Here is a 21439-nt window from a genome sequence, read left to right on the forward strand (position 1 = left end):
CAATCAGGCAGAAATTAAAAATCAATTGAATGAGATGCAATACAAACTAGAAGTCCTAACAACGAGGGTTAACGAAGTGGAAGAACGAGTGAGTGACATAGAAGACAAGTTTATGGCAAAGAGGGAAACTGAGGAAAAAAGAGACAGACAATTAAAACCCCATAAGGTTATATTAAGGGAAATAAACGACAGCCTGAGGAAGAAAAACCTACATTTAATTGGGGTTCCAATTAAGGGCGCCGAAAGGAACAGAGGGCCAGAATATGTATTTGAACAAATCACAGATGAAAACTTTCCTAATCTGGGAAGGGAAACACGCATTCAGATCCAGGAGATAGAGAGATGCCCCCTAAAATCAATAAAAACCGTTCAACACCTCGACGTCTAATAGTTAAGATTGCAAATTCCAAAGATAAAAAGATCCTTAAAGCAGCAAGAGACAAGAAATCCCTGACTTTTATGGGGAGGAGTATTAGGGTAACAGCAGACCCATCACGGAGACCTGGCAGGACAGAAAGGGCTGGCAGGATATATTCAGTGTCCTAAATGAGAAGAACATGCAACCAAGAACACTTTAACCAGCAAGGCTCTCATTCAAAATGGAAGGAGAGATAAAAAGCTTCCAAGACAGGCAGGAACTGAAAGAATATGTGACCTCCAAACCAGCTCTGCAAGAAATTTTAAGGGGGACTCTTAAAATTCCCCTTTAAGAAGAAGTTCAGTGGAACAATCCACAAAAACAAGGACTGAATAGATATCATGATGACACTAAACTCATATCTCTCAATAGTAACTCTGAATGTGAACGGGCTTAATGACCCCATCAAAAGGCGCAGGGTTTCAGACTGGATAAAAAAGCAGGACCCATCTGTTGCTGTCTACAAGAGACTCATTTTAGACAGAAGGACACCTACAGCCTGAAAATAAAAGGTTGGAGAACCATTTACCATTCGAATGGTCCTCAAAAGAAAGCAGGGGTAGCCATCCTTATATCAGATAAACTAAAATTTACCCCAAAGACTGTAGTGAGAGATGAAGAGGGACACTATCTCATACTTAAAGGATCTATTCAACAAGAGGACTTAACAATCCTCAATATATATGCCCCGAATGTGGGAGCTGCCAATTATATCAATCTATTATTAACCAAAGTGAAGAAATACTTAGATAATAATACACTTATACTTGGTGACTTCAATCTAGCTCTTTCTACCCTCTATAGGTCTTCTAAACACAACATCACCAAAGAAATGAGAGTTTAAATGATACTCTGGACCAGATGGATTTCACAGATATCGACAGAACTTTACATCCAAACTCAACTGAATACACATTCTTCTCAAGTGCACATGGAACTTTTTCCGCAATAGACCACACACTGGGTCACAAATCGGGTCTGAACCGATACCAAAAGATTGGGATCGTCCCCTGCATATTCTCAGACCATAATGCCTTGAAATTAGAACTAAATCACAACAAGAAGTTTGGAAGGACCTCAAACACGTGGAGGTTAAGGACCATCCTGCTAAAAGATGAAAGGGTCAACCAGGAAATTAAGGCAGAATTAAAAAGATTCATGGAAACTAATGAGAATGAAGATACAACCGTTCAAAATCTTTGGGATGCAGCAAAAGCAGTCCTAAGGGGGAAATACATCGCAATACAAGCATCCATTCAAAAACTGGAAAGAACTCAAATACAAAAGCTAACCTTACACATAAAGGAGCTAGAGAAAAAACAGCAGATTGACCCCATGCCCAGCAGAAGAAGAGAGTTATTAAAATTCGAGCAGAACTCAACGAAATCGAGACCAGAAGAACTGTGGAACAGATCCACAGAACCAGGAGTTGGTTCTTTGAAAGAATTAATAAGAGAGATAAACCATTAGCCAACCTTATTAACAAGAAGAGAGAGAAGACTCAAATTAATAAAATCATGAATGAGAAAGGAGAGATCACTACCAACACCAAGGAAATAAAAACGATTTTAAAAACATATTATGAACAGCTATACGCCAATAAATGAGGCAATCTAGAAGAAATGCACGCATTCCTGGAAAGCCACAAACTACCAAAACTGGAACAGGAAGAAATAAAAAACCTGAACAGGCCAATAACCAGGGAGGAAATTGAAGCAGTCATCAACAACCTCCCAAGACACAAGAGTCCAGGGCCAGATGGCTTCCCAGGGGAATTCTATCAAACGTTTAAAGAAGAAATTATACCTATTCTATTAAAGCTGTTTGGAAAGATAGAAAGAGATGGAGTACTTCCAAATTCGTTCTATGAGGCCAGCATCACCTTAATTCCAAAACCAGACAAAGACCCCACCAAAAAGGAGAATTACAGACCAATATCCCTGATGAACATGGATGCAAAAATTCTCAACAAGATACTAGCAAATAGGATCGAACAGCACATTAAGAAAAATATTCACCATGACCAAGTAGGATTTATTCCCGGGACACAAGGCTGGTTCAACACTCGTAAAACAATCCATGTGATTCATCATGTCACCAAGAGAAAAACCAAGAACCATAGGGTCCTCTCATTAGATGCAGAGAAAGCATTTGACAAAATACAGCATCCATTCCTGATCAAAACTCTTCAGAGGGTAGGGATAGAGGGAACTTTCCTCGACATCTTAAAAGCCATCTCCAAAAAGCCCACAGCAAATATCATTCTCAATGGGGAAGCACTGGGAGCCTTTCCCCTAAGATCAGGAACAAGACAGGGATGTCCATTCTCACCACTGCTATTCAACATAGTACTGGAAGTCCTAGCCTCAGCAATCAGACAACAAAAAGACATTAAAGGCATTCAAATTGGCAAAGAAGAAGTCAAACTCTCCTCTTCGCCGATGACATGATGCTCTACATAGAAAACCCAGAAGCCTCCACCCAAGATTGCTACAACTCATACAGCAATTTGGTAGTGTGGCAGGATACAAAATCAATGCCCAGAAATCAATGGCATTTCTATACACTAACAATGAGACGGAAGAAAGAGAAATTAAGGAGTCAATCCCATTTACAATTGCACCCAAAAGCATAAGATACCTGGGAATAAACCTCACCAAAGAGGTAAAGGATCTATACCCTAAAAACTATAGAACACTTCTGAAAGAAATTGAGGAAGACACAAAGAGATGGAAAAATATTCCATGCTCATGGATTGGCAGAATTAATATTGTGAAAATGTCAATGTCACCCAGGGCAATTTACACGTTTAATGCAATCCCTATCAAAATACCATGGACTTTCTTCAGAGAGGTAGAACAAATTATTTTAAGATTTGTGTGGAATCATAAAAGACCCCGAATAGCCAAGGGAATTTTAAAAAAGAAAACCATATCTGGGGACATCACAATGCCAGATTTCAGGTTGTACTACAAAGCTGTGGTCATCAAGACAGTGTGGTACTGGCACAAATACAGACACATAGATCAATGGAACAGAATAGAGAACCCAGAAGTGGACCCTGAACTTTATGGCCAACTAATATTCGATAAAGGAGGAAAGACTATCCATTGGAAGAAAGACAGTGTCTTCAATAGATGGTGCTGGGAAAATTGGACATCCACATGCAGAAGAATGAAACTAGACCACTGTCTTACACCATACACAAAGATAAACTCAAAATGGATGAAAGATCTAAATGTGAGACAAGATTCCATCAAAATCCTAGAGGAGAACACAGGCAACACCCTTTTTGAACTCAGCCACAGTAACTTCTTGCAAGATACATCCACGAAGGCAAGAGAAACAAAAGAAAAATGAACTATTGGGACTTCATCAAGATAAGAAGCTTTTGCACAGCAAAGGATACAGTCAACAAAACTCAAAGACAACCTACAGAATGGGAGAAGAGATTTGCAAATGACATATCAGATAAAGGGCTAGTTTCCAAGATCTATAAAGAACTTCTTAAACTCAACACCAAAGAAACAAACAATCCAATCATGAAATGGGCAAAAGACATGAACAGAAATCTCACAGAGGAAGACATAGACATGGCCAACATGCACATGAGAAAATTCTCTGCATCACTTGCCATCAGGGAAATACAAATCAAATCCACAATGAGATAGATAATAGATTAGATTGATGATTTATAAGATACATAGATCAGTAGATTGATAAGTAGATGGATAGATATACATAGAAATGTCAACCTCAAAAGCTAAACACTAACATTTGTAAGGCAGCAAATGAGTTCATTTGGAAACAGCAGAGGAATTGCAATTCAGGACACACAAAGTGGGAGTAAAGTACCTGTTACGTGGGGGAAGAGGGGTTGAACAAATGCTCATTGGAGGATATGAGAGTTCAAAGTGGAGGTGGCTTCTCATTGGCTACCGGTCATTGAGGACGTGGTGGCTTCTCTTTGGCTGCAGGTGAGGGCAGGTTGCTGCTATCTGGCCAAGAAGCCTTCCCTCTTCCCTGGGGACTATGTAAGGTATGAGGACTGGTAATATGTGAGAGCTTCCCCTTCGTGGAGGATGTTATTTTCAATGAGACTTCTTTCTTTATTGTCACTGGCATGAGATGATAGGTAGGTAGGTAGGTAGATGGATACATAGATAGATGATTATAGATAGATAGATAGATAGATAGATAGATAGATAGATAGATAGATGATAGATAGATAATTTCCTATTGGTTCTGCTTCTCTGGAGTACCTGAACACAAATTGCCCAAAAGAAAGAGGCGGCATGTCCACTCACTCATTCCATCCAGTGTACAAAGAAGAGCACAGCTGAGTGATACCAGGTAAATGACATGGGAAAAGCCAGGGACACAGCAAAGGTGTGCATGATGACAAGTATTAACCCCTGGTCTGCAGATGATGACGTACAGAATGAAGACTACTCTGTGCTTCCATGGCTTTCTTTCTTCTTCAAAGAGTTTGGGGGATGGTGAAATCGAAATACTTAAATAAGAATCCCTCCCCACAGGCAGGATCCTGGGCATGATGATGACATCGTTAGTGAGGTTGGCACATGGCGAACACTGACCTCATTCAGTAATTCCCATCCTCTCCCTCTCCCCACCTATCACTGTAAATCCCTACTTGTATTTTTGGGTATTTTTTAAGATTTATTTATTTTAGGGAGGGAACAGCAGTGGAAGAGATTCCTCAAGCAGACTCTGCGCTGAGCAGATTGACTTATTTCACTCAGCATAATACCCTCCAGTTCCATCCACGTGGAAGCAAGTGGTGGGTATTTGTCGTTTCTTTTTTTTTAATATATTTTTTTAAATTTTTATTTATTTATGATAGTCACAGAGAGAGAGAGAGGCAGAGACATAGGCAGAGGGAGAAGCAGGCTCCATGCACCGGGAGCCCGACGTGGGACTCGATCCCGGGTCTCCAGGATCGCGCCCTGGGCCAAAGGCAGGCGCTAAACCGCTGCGCCACCCAGAGATCCCCGTATTTGTCGTTTCTAATGGCTGAGGAATATTCCATTGTATACATAGACCACATCTTCTTTATCCATTCATCTTTCGATGGACACCGAGGCTCCTTCCACAGTTTGGCTATTTGGACATTGTTGCTAGAAACATCAGGGTGCAGGTGTCCCGGCGTTTCATTGCATCTGAATCTTTGGGGTAAATCCCCAGCAGTGCAATTGCTGGATCGTAGGGCAGGTCTATTTTTAACTCTTTGAGGAACCTCCACACAGTTTTCCAGAGTGGCTGCACCAGGTCACATTCCCACCAACAGTGTAAGAGGGTTCCCTTTTCTCCGCATCCTCTCCAACATTTGTGGTTTCCTGCCTTGTTAATTTTCCCCATTCTCACTGGTCTGAGGTGGTATCTCATTGTGAATTTGATTTGCATTTTCCTGATGGCAAGTGATGCAGAGCATTTTCTCATGTGCATGTTGGCCATGTCTATGTCTTCCTCTGTGAGATTTCTGTTCATGTCTTTTGCCCATTTCATGATTGGATTGTTTGTTTCTTTGCTGTTGAGTTTAATAAGTTCTTTATAGATCTTGGAAACTAGCCCTTTATCTGATATGTCATTTGCAAATCTCTTCTCCCATCTGTGGGTTGTCTTTGAGTTTTGTTGACTGTATCCTTTGCTGTGCAAAAGCTTCTTATCTTGATGAAGTCCCAATAGTTCATTTTTGCTTTTGTTTCTTTTGCCTTCGTGGATGTATCTTGCAAGAAGTTACTGTGGCCGAGTTCAAAAAGGGTGTTGCCTGTGTTCTCCTCTAGGATTTTGATGGAATCTTGTCTCACATTTAGATCTTTCATCCATTTTGAGTTTATCTTTGTGTATGGTGAAAGGGAGAGGTGTAGTTTCATTCTTCTGCATGTGGATGTCCAATTTTCCCAGCACCATCTATTGAAGAGACTGTCTTTCTTCCAGTGGATAGTCTTTCCTCCTTTACCGAATATGAGTTGACCATAAAGTTCAGGGTCCATTTCTGGGTTCTCTATTCTGTTCCATTGATCTATGTGTCTGTATTTGTGCCAGTACCACACTGTCTTTATGACCACAGCTTTGTAGTACAACCTGAAATCTGGCATTGTGATGCCCCCAGATATGGTTTTCTTTTTTCTTCTTTTATTTTTTTAAAGATTTTATTTATTTTTTCATCAGAGACAGACAGAGAGAGAGAGAGAGAGAAAGGCAGAGACACAGGCAGAGGGAGAAGCAGGCCCCATGCAAGGACCCCGATGTGGGACACTATCTGGGGATGCCAGCATCACGCCCTGGGCCAAAGGTAGGCGCTAAACCACTGAGCCACCCAGGGATCCCCTGGTTTTCTTTTTCAATATTCCTCTGGCTATTAGGGGTCCCTTCTGATTCCACACAAATCTTAAGATGATTTGTTCCAACTCTCTGAAGAGAGTCCATGGTATTTTGATAGGGATTGCATTAAATGTGTAAATTGCCCTGGGTAGCATTGACATTTTCACAATATTAATTCTTCCAATCCATGAGCATGGAATATTTTTGCATCTCTTTGTGTCTTCCTCAATTTCTTTCCTAAGTGTTCTATAGTTTTTAGGGTATAGATCCTTTACCTCTTTGGTTAGGTTTATTCCTAGGTATCTAATTGTAAATGGGATTGACTCCTTAATTTCTCTTTCTTCAGTCTCATTGTTAGCGTCTAGAAATGCCACTGATTTCTGGGCATTGATTTTGTATCCTGCCGCACTGCCGAATTGCTGTATGAGTTCTAGCAATCTTGGGGTGGAGTCTTTTGGGTTTTCTAGGTACAATATCACATCATCTGCAAAGAGGGAGAGTTGGACTTCTTCTTATGGCAATTCTTTTCTGTGAGAAAGAAAACAAACTAAGGACGAGCCAGTAAGTGGACTCAGGGATCAAACACCATGACATGTTTTGCAGGGCGGTAAGTCAACAAAGTCAACTCACTTGGTTGATGAATAATTGATGGGCTAGCAAACAAAAGTCACAAGGACTGGAACTCATCACAGAACTCAGGATACAGACCTCAAAGGAATTCCAGGTAGGAGGTAACATAGCCCGGGCTCTTCCTGACTCCATCGCAAACAAGCTTCTTCCTCCAGGTAATACTTACAGGTTCTACAAACCAGAAGTGCATCCAGTGGCATCAGGCCTGGGGTTCACTGATCCATCAAAGCAAAGGTGCTGGTCATCCAACTGCCTGCCACTGTGGGGGCGGGGGGTCCGACGCTGGCTCTGGCTGCATCCATCCCTAACCAGGAGTACAGGAGAGAAGGGAGTAAGCATGCCATGTGTCTCTACTGCAACAATTTGCCATCTCTCCTGCCTGAAAACCTGGTGGGGTCCTCATTTTTTTTAAAGATTTTATTTATTTATTCATGAGAGACACAGAGAGAGAGAGAGGGGCAGAGACATAGGCAGAGGGAGAAGCAGGCTCCATGCAGGGAGCCTGATGTGGGACTTGATCCCAGGACTCCAGGATCACGCCCTGGGCCAAAGGCAGACACTCAACTGCTGAGCCACCCAGGGATCCGGGAGTCATTTGTGAAGGGCTCCTCTTAGGTTAGGAGCACCATCCCTCAGTGGCGCATGGCTGCAGGAGGCCAGGCCTGCTTGCGGGCCGAGCCCCACTCTGGGTGAGAAGCTAAGAAGACCTCAGAAGGCTCCGGGAACCGGCAGTGTGCCTTGGCAAGGGCCCATACAGTGGGTTCTGCAGACATCCCTTGGCCTCTGGGAACGAAGGTGTGGGGAGGGTGTGGCTCACACCAGGGAGAGACAGAGCTGCAGGGCCCCCTTTTGTCTGGACAGTGGGATTCCAGTGCACTCCCATCACTTAAGAAGCATATACTTGGACATGCGCCCAGGCCCTTCTCTATTCCGGGAACAGCCTTCCTTTACCCCTCCTGTTATCAATAGGTAGCTATTTTTACTCTCCACAGGGACCTTTCCCCACATTCCTGCAGACAGGAAAAAGCCAACAGCCTCTTCTGGACACAGAGAGGTGCACAGGCCCCTGGAGACCGCGTCGTGGGACTTAATTGCTTGTCCCCGGCCTGCTGCCAGGCGACCTCACAGTCCACCCCATCTCCTTCCCCCCACTGCGGGGAGACTAGCAGGAGGCAGATGAGGATTCTCCCGCCCCAAGGTATGCGGGGGGGGGGGGGGGGGGGAGCGGGGGGGGGGAAGCCCGCAAGCACTGTGGCCCAAGAGCACTAGGTCCTCCCTGGCTTGGGCCCCTGCTCCATCTGGCTCACGCACGCCCTGTGCAGGATCAGCGAGCACTGGAGGGTCTTGTGGGTGCTTTATCTGCTTTGAAGTTGCCTCCCTGAGCCATGCATGCAGGGTTTTCCTGCTCAATGAGTTAGCACACCTCATTTGCACGGTTGCTCCTCTCTGTAGGCAGGAAATCTAAAACCACCTTCTGCTTCCCAGTTATTTAGAGCAGAGCCCTGGAACAAACACGTGAAGTGATACTATATCATTGTTTCTAGCTTCCTACAATGTCTTGATTTCTCAAACACATACTGTGGCCATCTGTCCTGCTTTCCTGTGACTGTGGGTGTACTCATAATGTAAATCATACACACGCAGCAGTAAGGTTGAAGGTCATGTGAAATGATACTGAGTTTCTTGAGAATGCATGGCCCTGGTAACTTGCGAAGATTAAAAACAACATTTTTAGGCAAATTGAACGTGAGTCCATGGAGATGGGATCGGCACGCCACACGTGTGTGTGCATGTGAGTGACAGGGTGGCCTCTGAGGCCATCAGCCCAGTAAGCCTGGGACAGTTTCTTCAGGCAGGAGCCACTGAGCAGACAGGTGCAGGCCAGCAAGTCACTGCCGCCAATTCTCCTTGGGCTCCCAACCAAGGTCCAAAAGACAGCTTTTGTCCCGCTCATGCTTTGGAAATAATTCTGTCCTCCCTGGCACGGCCACCCAGGACTCATCAGCAGCGTGACAGAAAGTTAGCTCATCCACTGCGATGTACATCTAATATATAGCGTAGGCTGTCTTTTCATCCTTAGCTGGCGAGTGGAGTGATTTCACAGTTTTGTAGTGGAATCCTGCCTGTCATTTCCTCTCCAGCCCTTGCTAACAATGTGAAGTGTGGGACTTCCTGCCCATGCATTACGATGCCCCCTGCCCCCCAGAAGCCTGCCCTAAAGCCACACCCTGCAAAGTCATACTGGACCCTCACAAAGCAGCTTCCCCTACAACAGCTCAGAAAGGATGCTAGCACTGTCCCCACTTTTCCAAGACCGAGAAGTGTGCTGGAAAGGAGCTGGGGGGCAGTGGGCTGTGGGCATGGAGACCCCCCCAATCTCAGAGGCCTATTTCCCACGGTATGTGTGGCCAAAGGGATGAAGCTGGGTGTCCTCCTAAACAGGCTCCATTAAACAGGAGTCCTGAGCCCACCCTAAGTATATGACTTCCTGGACCTTGACATCCACATCGGTAAAGGAGATGGATCTCGCACACTTCAATTACGACTATGACGTTTTTGTGCTGCGTACATGAAGCCTCGTCAGCATGGCAGGCACCAGGGACAGAGCAGCAAACAGAACAGGACAAAAAATAAAATCCTTGAAGCCCAACCCCCTATTCTATAAGTGGGAATTTTCACCATTGAGTTTGTTCATAAGTAAGGTGTTCTCTGGTGGTAACTGCTATGAAAATACCGTAGAAGGGGGAGGGGCTGATTTTCAGCGGGGAGGTCAGTGGAAGCCTTGCTGGCAGCAGCTGGGCACACACCTGCCAGAGGTGACCCCAAAATCTGCCAGGCGGAGTAGAGCATAAGAGAGCCTCGAGAGAGCTTGAAATCCCACAGGATCTCCCGCAGGGCCGGAAGGGGCTCCCTGAGGTGCCGCAGGTTCTGACCAAGGCTCGCATGTTCCCACTGCTTTGTCAGCTAATCAACTATAATGACACTTCCTGAATCCTGCAGCCTCAGCGCACCTTCTCCCCACTTCTGGCACATGGGGCAGGCTGTGCGCCTGAGGAACCAAATGTCCCTTCCTCGCCCTGACCCTCAGACCCCAAGGGCCCCTCCGTGGGGCTGTGTCTTCTGCCCAGAGGAGGCTGAGCACCTGTATCCCATGTCCTGAGTCTTCAGGCCAGCTCAGTGCTGGCCCATCCTCCACATCCTCCCTGACGTCCCTTGGGAGGTCCAAGGACGACAGCAAGGATGATACCCACTGGGTCTGTGGGAGGCAGGGGCAGGGGAGGGGTCTGTGCACAAGTAGGTCTCCTGAAGGCCCCCTGAGGGGGGGGTGACGCTCAGGATGACAGGATGGAGTGGGCTGGATGGCCGGCTCTGTGTCCCACCATGCCGTGCACCCCTAAACAAATGGTGGACCTGGGGACCCCCTAGGAGGCTGGCCTGCCATCACTGCCATGCAAGGTTGGGTGTGGCCCACCGTCCGAGCAAGTGTGGCAGAGTATGGTACACTGGGGCACACAGGAGACGATCCTGGAAAAGACTTAGGCACCTCTGTCCATGGAGCAGCACCAGCCCCTGCAAGGACAGGCTGGGGCCTCCACCTCGTTTCTGGGCTCCTGGTCCAGACATGGTCTGTTGTGACATGTCCCTCGGATTCTAGGTCTTAGCTCTTCCCATTCTTTCTAAATGTACTTGTTTGTTTCCTTCCAATGGGTAGACAATAGAACCTCGCAACGATGGAAGTCTGGGCACAGCCCTTGCCTTAGTCGTCTTCCATCCTCTTCCCAGCTTTCCGACAACTGAGGCCTTATAACCTCCTTGACTCCTTGTGATAGCTAATTTCATGTGTCGGCTTGGCCACAACACAGTGCCCAGAAATTAAGCCCAACCCCAGTCTAGATATCACTGCTGAGATTTGTTATGTTGTTGGGGTTTTTTAGACTAATGTCTAAATCACTAGACTCTGAGTAAAGCAGATTACCCTCCATAACGGGGGTGGGCCTCACCCAGTCAGTCGAAGGCTACAGGAGCAAAGACTGAGGTTCCTGAGAAAGAGGGAATTCGGCCTCAGATACTCTTTGGACTCAAGTCCCAACATCAGCTCTTCCTGGGGCTTCATCCCATTAGTTTGTGCTGAATTCAGATTTAACCAGTCCCACAACTGAATGAGCCAGTCCCTCAAGATACAATTAATCTCTCTCCATATATTTCTATATTTAGTAACACACACATCCTACTGGCTCTGTTTCTTGGGAGGACCCCTAAGAGCAACACACTCTTAGAGGCAACATACATATCCCAAGGCTAGATTGAGGATCAGCGTGTTAGTGCTACCATCTCGGGGGACCCTAGACAATGCTCCGCTCGGCCCTAGTGGTCCCACATGACCTGGGACAGCATAGACCTGCTGGGAAAGGCTGGGATGGGATACTTGCCTCTGTGTGTGCCCAGGGCTCTGCTTCCAAGTTCCACAAGGCCTGGTGAGCCCTTGGCATAGGGACATGCCAACAACATCCCAGGATTTTGTGCAAAGTTCCGGGCTTATCCTGGAGGTCACAGCAGACTAGGTTTTCTGTCAGTGGCATCCCTACAGGGACCTTCCGTCTTCCTCTCTGCCCTGCTGTGAAGCAGTATGGAGTGAGCACTGGCCTGTGCCCCACATCCTGGGCAGCTGACCTGTGCAGCCCCTAGGTGGCCAGAGCATGTGAGGGAGCTCCTGGCCCCCTGGGAAGGCCCTGGCAATAGCAGCAGCCTGCACTCTAAGCAGGCCACTCTGGGCGGGCTCCGGGGTGATGGCTGGTCACCAGGAGGGTGAAGCTGGACCAGAAGCCTGGAACTTCCAGTCCCACGTCCACCCCAGGGGCAGGTTCCTCATCCTTTGTGCCTCTTTGATAAAGCTCCCACGGGAATCCCAGGAGCAGGGCATTTGGAGAGCTTCTGGGTTCACACCTCCCAGTGCAGGGAGGGAGGAGCACCCCGAGTCCACAGGGAAGGACGCTCTCATGCTCTGGGCCTCCCAGACCTGGCCCGCATGCTTGTCCACATGACTGCTCATGAGTGTCCTGCATCACGTCCTTCATTGTGCAAGAAACTGGTATGCACCCATGACTGTGTCCCTGGAATCCATGAGCTGCTCCAGCACGTGATGGAATCCGGGGTGGGGGCCATGGGGACCACCAACCTGCAGTCAACTCAGGCAGTAGTTTTGGGTCCCCAGAGGAACTGCTCCCTGTGCAATTGGCATCTGAATTGGAGGTGGTCCCTTTTGAGCTGTGAGAGTGATGCCTACTCCAGCTCCGCTCAAAACAGAGTGACCTGGAAGACACCAATCTGGTGTCCCAGGGCCTTGCCTGGAGGGGGGTCACAAGCAACCAGTTTCAGAGTACTGAGTGGGGGCACATAGGGCTGGTATCGCAGCAAGAAGGGTGAGAAACATGAGGCAGGTGTCAGACTGGGTCACGTGGGGCCGATGTCGGAGTGCTAAGGGTGGGTCACAGGGGGCAGGTGTCAGAGTGCTGAGGGTGGCTCCTACGGGGCCACATAGGGCTGGTGGGGGCACATAGGGCTGGTATCGCAGCAAGAAGGGTGAGAAGCATGAGGCAGGTGTCAGAGTGGGTCACAGGGGTCAGGTGTCAGAGTGCTGAGGGTGGGTCACAGGGGGCAGGTGTCAGAGTGCTGAGGGTGGGTCACAGGGGGCAGGTGTCAGAGTGCTGAGGGTGGCTTCTACGGGGCAGGTGTCGCAATGCTGAGGGTGGGTCACACGGGGCAGGTGTCGCAATGTTGAGCGTGGGCCACAGGGGTCAGGTGGCAGAGTGCTGAGCGTGGGTCACAGGGGTCAGGTGGCAGAGTCCTGAGCGTGGCTGCCGGGGGAAGTGAAGCCGACACCTAGCACCTGCCTCTTGTGGGTGCTTTCCGCCTGGTGCTCTGAACCGTCCTGCACCCCATCCCTGGGCTCACCCTCCTGTGACCTCCATGTCAGGCGACCTTGCTCTCCTCCTGCCAGTCCCCTATGCCAGCCACAGCTGCCCGCTTGGCTCCGTGAGCAGCACTAGTGGATCGGTTGAAAGGATCCAACATGCATGGGCGCGTGAGTTCAGGAGTACACTCGCACCTGTGTACATAAACATGTAGGACAGAATGTCTGTAGTTCCAAACACCTACGTGTTGAAACCTAACTGCCATGGGATTGTGGTGGCTCTGGAGGAGACAGGGTCCTGATGGTGGAGCCCTGTGATGGGGTCAGTGTCCTCGGGGACCCTCAGAGCTCCACCCACATTACCACCCTGTGCGCCGCTCTGAGAATATGCTGGGGCAGGTCCCCCAAACCTTGTGTCGGCCACACCTTGGTCATGGACACTGGCCTCCTGAACTTGGAGGAACATGTGCTGTGTTCACGCCCTGAGTCCGTCATGGTGTCCCACGCAGGCTGACACATGCATGTGCCTCCACAGACTCATGTGCATCTGGATTCCAGGTCTTACACATGGTACACTGTGCGCCCCTCCTGCTGTGGCCCCTCCAGACCAGCGGACTGGTCCCATAGAGGCAGGACACAGAGCCTGGCCCCCGGCGGGTCCTTACACACTCTGAGGGCCTCCTAGGGTGTGGGATGTTGGGTGCAAGGAGCTGCCCCCATGCACATGCTGCTCCCTCTCCCTTCCACAAGGCCAGGGCAGACATCCTCATCCTAGGGCCAGGAGCAAGGACCAACTGGCAGGTCTGGTGGCTCTGCCTCAACCTGAATGACAATGCCAGCACAGGACACTTGGGGAAGGGACTGAGCCCAAGTCACGCCAGGATCTCGCCCGAGTAGGATGAAACCAGGATGTTGGCCACACTGGCACATGCTGACCGACTGCAGAGACCATGTCTCTGGCAGTGGTCCTGCTGTTGTCATCACTGGCTTTCAGGTGGGCCTGAGGGTGCCGTCTTGGCACGTTGGCATTGACAGAAAACCACTCCACCCTTAAGGAGAATACAGCTGAGCCTCTGAGATCAAACAGGAAGCTCCAGGTTTTCCGTGAACACACTGAGCTCACTAGCGACTCAGCTCCTCGGAATGTCTCCTCCTCTGGGAACAGGGCTTCCTCTGACTGGTCCCTGAAGGAGAGGTGAGGCCCCATCCACGCAAATGCTACTGACTGATAACATTCCCACTTGGGACGTCCTCTGCAGGACACCGGTCTGCAGATTTTAAGGACCCAGGCTTTGGGGCAGCTGTAGGGCCTGATAGAGGGTTTGGCATCAGGGGGTTCCTGGAAGCCATGGAGCATGCAGTTCTCAGGGAGATTATACACAGCAGGGTGGATGGGGTGGGGGCCATGCCGTCAGCGTGTGGGGCTTGGAAATGTGCAGGCCTCCTGAGAAGGCTTCAGGGTGCTGAGCCCAGGTGGGGCACGGGGCCCATGCACCAGGACCCCTCTGTGGCTGGGCCGCAGCCTCCTGCCTCCCGGGCCCACATGCGGTGACATGCAGAGGGCTCTTTCCACCCCCAGACACGGGGAGCCTTGGATTCTTCACAGCACACGAGGCACTTGGTGATTCCCACTCCCCTTCCAGGGCAGGTCTGTGAGGTCCAGCACCCATCCACCCTAGCAGCTGTGCACCAACCCCAGGAGACCACGTGGTGCAAAGTCTGAAACACAGGAGCAGCTGGACATCCTAAAGCCAGGGTGCAGAACTGGATGTGTCCCCACAGGATGCACAGCTGCAGCGCTAACCCTCAGCAGCATGGCTCAGGATGTGGGGCCTTCAGGAGGACATGAGGGGTGGATGAGGTCATGGGATGGGGTCCCTATGCAGGATTGGTATCCTTATGAAGAGGGGCATGGACCAGAGAGCCCACTCTCCTTTCTTCTCTCCCACGCTCCAACAAAAAAGACATCCTGTGAGCGCTCGCCCAGGTGACGGTCGCCTGCAAGCCAAGACAGGGGCCACAGAGGGAGACCTATTTACATCCAGAAATTAGCTTAATATTCAATAGAGACCTACTTTCAGCCTTAGAGAAAGGTGTGACAGTTCTAATTCCAGGTCACCGTGTTCCTAAACCTTTTCTACATGCTTCCCCCTTTATTTCAAATGGTACACAAATGTCCTCAGGACACAAGCCATCTTTCCTTCTTGTGCGACACATCATTGTGTATTTCCTAAAATACTTCCTTCAGGGTTGTTGAGAGATACATCACCGTGTCAGTTGAAGACCCAGGGCATGACGGCTTCATTTACACATGTTCAGCCACAGATACCTGCTCCTATAGATGCAGTAGAAAGAGTAATAATAAGGGAAAGATGTCTCTCTTCGTGACTGGACCTCTTGGGAGCTAACTTGCCTGAATCTTCCCACATAGGTGTCAGCCACAGTCACCACAGGGCACATCACACCTTCGTCCCAACCCGGCCCCCGACCCCACCCCTGGGAACCACAAGTCTGATCTCTTTCTCTCTGAGTTGGAGTCTTTTTCTTCCTTTTCTGTCACATCCCACACATAAGTGAGATCATATGGCATTTGTCTTTGCATAACTTACCTCACTTAGTGTAATGCACTCGAGGTCTCCCTGTGGCTGAATACGATCCCATTGAGTGTGTGTGTTGTGTGTGTGTGTGTATGCACACCTCATTCTCCTTTATCTATTCTCCATCCACGGGCACCTGGGCTGTTTCCTCGTCTTGGCCATTATAAACAATGGTGCCAGGAACACGGGGGTGCAGATAGCCTTTCCTGTTATTGTTTTTGTTACCTTTGGATCTATTCCCCAAACTGCCATTGCTAGGTCATAGGGTAGCTCTATGTGTAACTCCTTGGGGACCCTCCACACTGTTTTCCACAGTACTGCACCAGCCTGCATTCCCACCAGCAGGTAAGAGTTTCCCTTTTCTCCACATCCTCACCAACACCTGTCATTTCCCAACGTGTTAATTTTAGCCATCCTGACAGGTGTGATATGGCATCTCATTGTGGTTTTGATTTGTATTTCCCTGATGGTGAGGGATGTAGAGCATCTTCTCATGTGTCTGCTGGCCATCTGGATGTCTTCTGTTGAAAACATCTATTTGGGTCCTCTGCCCATTTTTTTAATTGGGTTACTGGTGGGGGGGAGGTTGTTTATGTGTTTGTTTCTGTTTCTGCTATTGAGTTGTATGACTTCTTTGTATGTTTTGGATATTCAATCCATTATCTGATACACGGTTTGCAAATATTTTTTTCCTATTCCATAGACTGTCTTTGAATTGTTTAAAAGTGAAGTGATTAACTTTATATGAGTTTCACCCCAATTAAGACACACACACGTGCACACACACACACACACACAACTATGGCAATCCCTTACTCTACAGTTCAATGTGGGGACATTTGCAGGATGGCCCCTGAGTCCCTGTTCCATCAACGTAGATGCCTTCAGGCTCCAATCTCACACATGTCCAGGTTCTCCATATGCTGTGACTGGGTGTCTGGGTTCCCCGTGAGGCATTTTGCCCTAGCAGGAGCTGTCATTCACAGCAATCTCCTGGCCTGTGCCTGCCCTGAGCCTTTCCAACCAACCCGTCTTCTTGGGAACCCGGCCCACCACAAAGAGGGACTCGGGATGCATCACTGGGCCTCTGTGTGTCTACAAAGTGCTTCCCCCCAGACTCACAGGGCATGAGGCGTTTGAAGACAGACACAGGCATCTGGGATTCTATACACATGTGTGGCAGGCAGGAGCTTCTTATCCCCTGGATCCAGACCAGATACCTTCCCAGAGAGTCTGGTCTCTGCCAAAATCTCCTGTGAGGATTCGATTCCATTTCTGATGGATGAGAGCCCATGGTCCCATGACCCTATCATGTAAGGCAATTATCAGTGGGATCCCTGAGGGTGACAAACACGTAGCACTGCTGAGGACTCAGCAACGCACCCACCATGGACAGACAGGCTTAGTTGTTGCACGTCACCCATTAGGCTCTGCTGCTCTGATGGGTCACGTAGCGCCTCCAAGCTCCAATAGCCTCTTCTTAAATGCATGAACACTTGCAGTGGTGTTCTGGCAGCAATGGACTATAGTTCTGGAAACACAGAATGCAACAAAAGCAGGACCAGTGGCAACTGGGAGAAAAAAAATGCAGACTAAAAAAAATGAAGAAATTGTTGCAAGAGAAAAGAAAGTCAGCTGAAACCTACCTACTCAAGGCAGTCTGGCTGCCTGCAGGTGAGACACACAGGTCAGCACAAACTTCTCAGGAAGTTTAGGGTCTGGGCATCTGCCTGCAAGGTGCAGAAGGCATAGCAGCAACCAGGACATAAGGCGCCCAGGAGCACCAGGCAGGAGCAAGGCCCCAGAACAATTTGGGTTCTTTTAAAACTGCTTTTTGGGGGCTGGCAAGTTGACCTGTGGACCTAGGTTTCTTATAGAACTGAGCCAACAGGCACCCATAGATTTCGCAGCCTCTGTCTCCATCCAGAACTGGCCAGTCCGTGGCCCATGTGACTAGAAGATTCTGGAAGAGCTCAGACTGTGTGTGACCCGGCCTGACGGTTGGCAGTCCAGAGGAAGGTCACCTGCAATTTCTGCATCCTGCTAAAACCAGGGGTGGCCCTTGGGCACCAAAATCTATCCTGGAAGCTCACACATTTTCGGGGTTGCATGGGCCGGCCTCCCGCCAGCCAGGGCGTGCGGACTGACGGCACAGGTGGTCTGGGCCCCTCGCCCTCGCCCCTCGGAGAGTAGAGTAGGTCTCACCGCTAGGACCATTTGTGCCAGAGCGTTCCAGGCCATGGCCACGTGGAAAGACCCGGACTCCACCCGCGCGGGGCTCTCCGCTGTGACGCTGACACCACCAGGCGAAAGCACAGGAAGTGGGTAACTGGAAGCACTCCTCCCGAGTCCCTGGCTGCGTCTCAAAATGAAACTGCCAGAGACAGTCACAGGACAAAAACCGACAAACACGTAACCTAAGTTTTACGGGACCGGCAAAGTTCCCAAGAAGAGGAAGCCCCGGAGGAGTCTTGCTGAAGAGGGGCGGCGGCCGGCCGTGGAGGACCAGGGTGGATTCCGTAGGGCTTGTACCGGGGGTGGGGGTAGGGGTGGGGTGGGGTCGGGAGCTCAGCGAGCCGCGGCCCCTGCTCCGAGACAAGAGGTCCGGGCCCAGGGCGGTTGTTAGCTCTTGCGCCAGCCCTGGCCCTCAGACTTTGGCTGCACAAAGGCAGGACAAGAGGGGATGAGGCCGGGAGACCTCTAGCAGCGGCACTGCCTGGATGTTGCGCAGGTCTCCGCCCCGCGCGCAGGCTGAGCATCCAGAGCGAAAAGCGAGCTGCAGGCTGGGCCCCTGGCGGCCGCGGAAGGCGGGCTGCAGGCTGGGCTCCCGGCCGTAGCGGAAGGACCAGGACACCCTCACCGGGCGCACGCCCCGCCTCCCTGCTCCCCGCGGCCGCACTAACGCGAGCCGGGCGCCGGCGAGAAAATATATATACCGGGAGCGCCCGCGGCATGCTGCGCTCACCAATGGGGCGCGGGCTCCGCGCAGTCCGGGAGCCCCATTGGCTGCTCCGCCCCGCAGCCCTTCCAATCAGACGAGACCTGGGCAGTCGCTTAATTTGCATACAGCCCCGGAGCCGCGTCCCTCCGGTGCTGAGGGAGCTCGGGCTGTGAGCTCGGGCTGTGCGGGCCAACCCGGAGCCTCCCGGAGGCCGCCGTCGGCGTGTCAGGCGAAGGGACGGTCCTGTCCTGCCCCGGTGGGGAGGCCGCCTTTCTGCTGGTCGCCGTGCCACGGACGCCTGGCGCCCAGCCCGGCCTCGGGAGCTAAGGGGTGGCACTCCGGGGCCTAGCCCTCAAAATAAAGTCCCTAAAACCAAGGGAAAAAAAGAAGTCTGTGCGCGAGGCAACCCGGAGAGGTTGTCTATGCAGAGGAAGACACCATCCCTGGCCACAGGACAAACTCCGGGGTTCGCGTTGGGACTGAGAATATTTCCAAGATCCCGCTGTCCCCCGTCTGTACCTGTAGCCAATGCGCCCCGTCCTCCGTGACCTTGTATTTAACTTTACCCTCCCACTTGCGCAGAAGTGCCCCATAGAAACTAGACTTTGAAGGTGGCCGCCGCATCCAACTAGTTGACCTACTCAGTTATCTGTTGTGCTGATGTTTTAACCGACATTTCTTCATTCTAAATGATTTCATACTTGTCAACTAGAGTGGTTCACTAGCATGTCCCTCTTCATAATGGACCGGAGTCCGAAAGTAAGGCGAAGGGGTGTGTGGGGCGGGGGGGAAACTTAGTCTTGGTCTCATTTAAATGAGGTCTTCAGCATTAAGAAATGAAGCGCCTCAACTTTGGTGAGCCCCAACACAGGGACCCTGGTGCCTACAGAGCTGCTTTTCTGCTTTCTTCTGCCCAAAAGAACCTCACTTTCTGTAGTCAGGTTTGTCTGGGGCCTTGCCTGAGAAAATGCTAGGCAGGCACTGCTGCAGGTCTTCGGATGCTCTTGGAATAGCCACTGGGCTGTGCCACACTGAGGACAGCCTGGGAAGGGAGGCCCAGGGCAGGGGGCTTTTGGACGCTGCAGCCACTGGGGGCCCCTGCCTGGCTAGAGTCTAAAGACGAGAAGAAGGAAAAAGAAAAGTCCTTCCAAAGTGGAAGTGCACAGCCTCCCAAGGAATGTCACAGTGGGGAGTCCAGAGGATGGTCCCCAGAAATCTGAATGGTGTGGAGCCAGAGCTCCAAGGAAGCTGCAGCACTGAGCCACCAGACTCGTTCACTGGAACCAGTATTCTTTGTTCATTTATGGAAGCCACCCACCTTCTCCAGGGACCAGGCTCCTTACACCCACCCACCCACCCACCCACCGACCCACCCACACGCACAGTGTGCCCATTACATGCCTAACTATCCCCAGGTTACAGAAACCCCAGAGTGCCCTAAACTGCCCTGACCCCCACTGTCTTCCCTGGTGCGCAGTTCTGAGCTAGGGACCCCCATTTCCCTTTCCTACTGCGTCCCCTTGGTTCCTTTTCTCCTGCTTCACTCTTATTCCTCTTGTCCTCATTCTGTCTGTCTGCCACCGACAACAGCTTCCAATGGTCTGTCTGGAGTGGTCATGCAACCACGAATTGTCGTGTGTGCATGCATTTGAAATCTAGGCAAACAGGGCTTGGTCTTATACGTCACTTTATTTTCGTGACTCACCACAGTGCCCTAAGCCACTCCTCTGTGTCACCAGGGCTGTGGACTACTCCATGGCCTCCATCCCCAGTGAGGGGCACTGGTGTCTGCCCTGCTCCCACCTGCCCCCCACCAGGACGGTGCATAGAACACCCACACGTGCATTGCCCTGTGGCCTGGAGAGGACATCTTGGGAATGCAACACATGCTGGTGGGGTCACTGGGCCACCAATCGTTATGACTTAAATCCCAGGACATCTGGCAGCTGGTGCTGCAGAACCCAGCAGCAGTGCAGGGGCCGGGGGTGGGGGTGGGGGGCGGCTCAGGGGCATTCTTTGGAAGCCTGAGGGAACCTCTCCAAGAGCTGGGTGGCCCCAGCCTGCCTGTCCAAGGCATGAAAGTGATGTGACCCTGCCCCACCATGGCTTGCACACCCACCATGGATGCATTGGGGGTGGGGTGAGCACACAGGTCTGCAGAGCTGGGCCCCAGCAATCCCAGTCCCTTGACCTGCCGCCTGTGAGGAGCTGTGCTTCCATCCACCATGGCATCCCCAGATTGGCCTCTCCAGGGACATCTCCACCAGCCTCGGGCAAGCACATCTGGTCAGGGCACCATGTGTGCACATATCAGCAGAACCAGCTCCACAGCCCAGCCTCCCACGCTGGCACCCAGTGGCACTTGGCCCCATCTGGCCCCACCGGTAACAGGGACCCTGGTCCCATCCAACCTCTCAACAAGGGTCAGTCCCAGTCCTGGGCACACCACCCCCCAAAACCATGCTGGCATCTGTGGCACATCAGAGTGGGGCTGAAGCACAGTGTCACAGAGGAGCACAGGGTCCATCAAGGAGTTGCTGCTGGGAGGTGACCTCTGAACTGGAGCCCTGGGGTCCCAAGAGCCAGAAGCCACTCCA

At 50.6% G+C, this 21439-nt stretch overlaps 2 long non-coding RNA genes across 2 annotated transcripts; one reads left to right on the forward strand and one right to left on the reverse strand.

The window, feature by feature from the left end:
• Positions 1-7274: 7274 nt before the first annotated feature.
• Positions 7275-15445, forward strand: LOC112665321 (uncharacterized). The gene is made up of 4 exons (XR_004804682.2): positions 7275-7548; positions 8386-8591; positions 14360-14499; positions 14948-15445. It is a non-coding gene; the product is annotated as an uncharacterized LOC112665321 (long non-coding RNA).
• Positions 15446-15503: 58 nt separating this feature from the next.
• Positions 15504-20176, reverse strand: LOC118350601 (uncharacterized). The gene is made up of 3 exons (XR_004804681.2): positions 17548-20176; positions 17024-17432; positions 15504-15639 (listed from the first exon to the last, which is right to left on the reverse strand). It is a non-coding gene; the product is annotated as an uncharacterized LOC118350601 (long non-coding RNA).
• Between the last annotated feature and the right edge of the window lie 1263 nt (positions 20177-21439).

The sequence above is a fragment of the Canis lupus genome, chromosome 14, assembly GCF_003254725.2.
Source record: "Canis lupus dingo isolate Sandy chromosome 14, ASM325472v2, whole genome shotgun sequence".
NCBI lineage: Eukaryota > Metazoa > Chordata > Mammalia > Carnivora > Canidae > Canis > Canis lupus.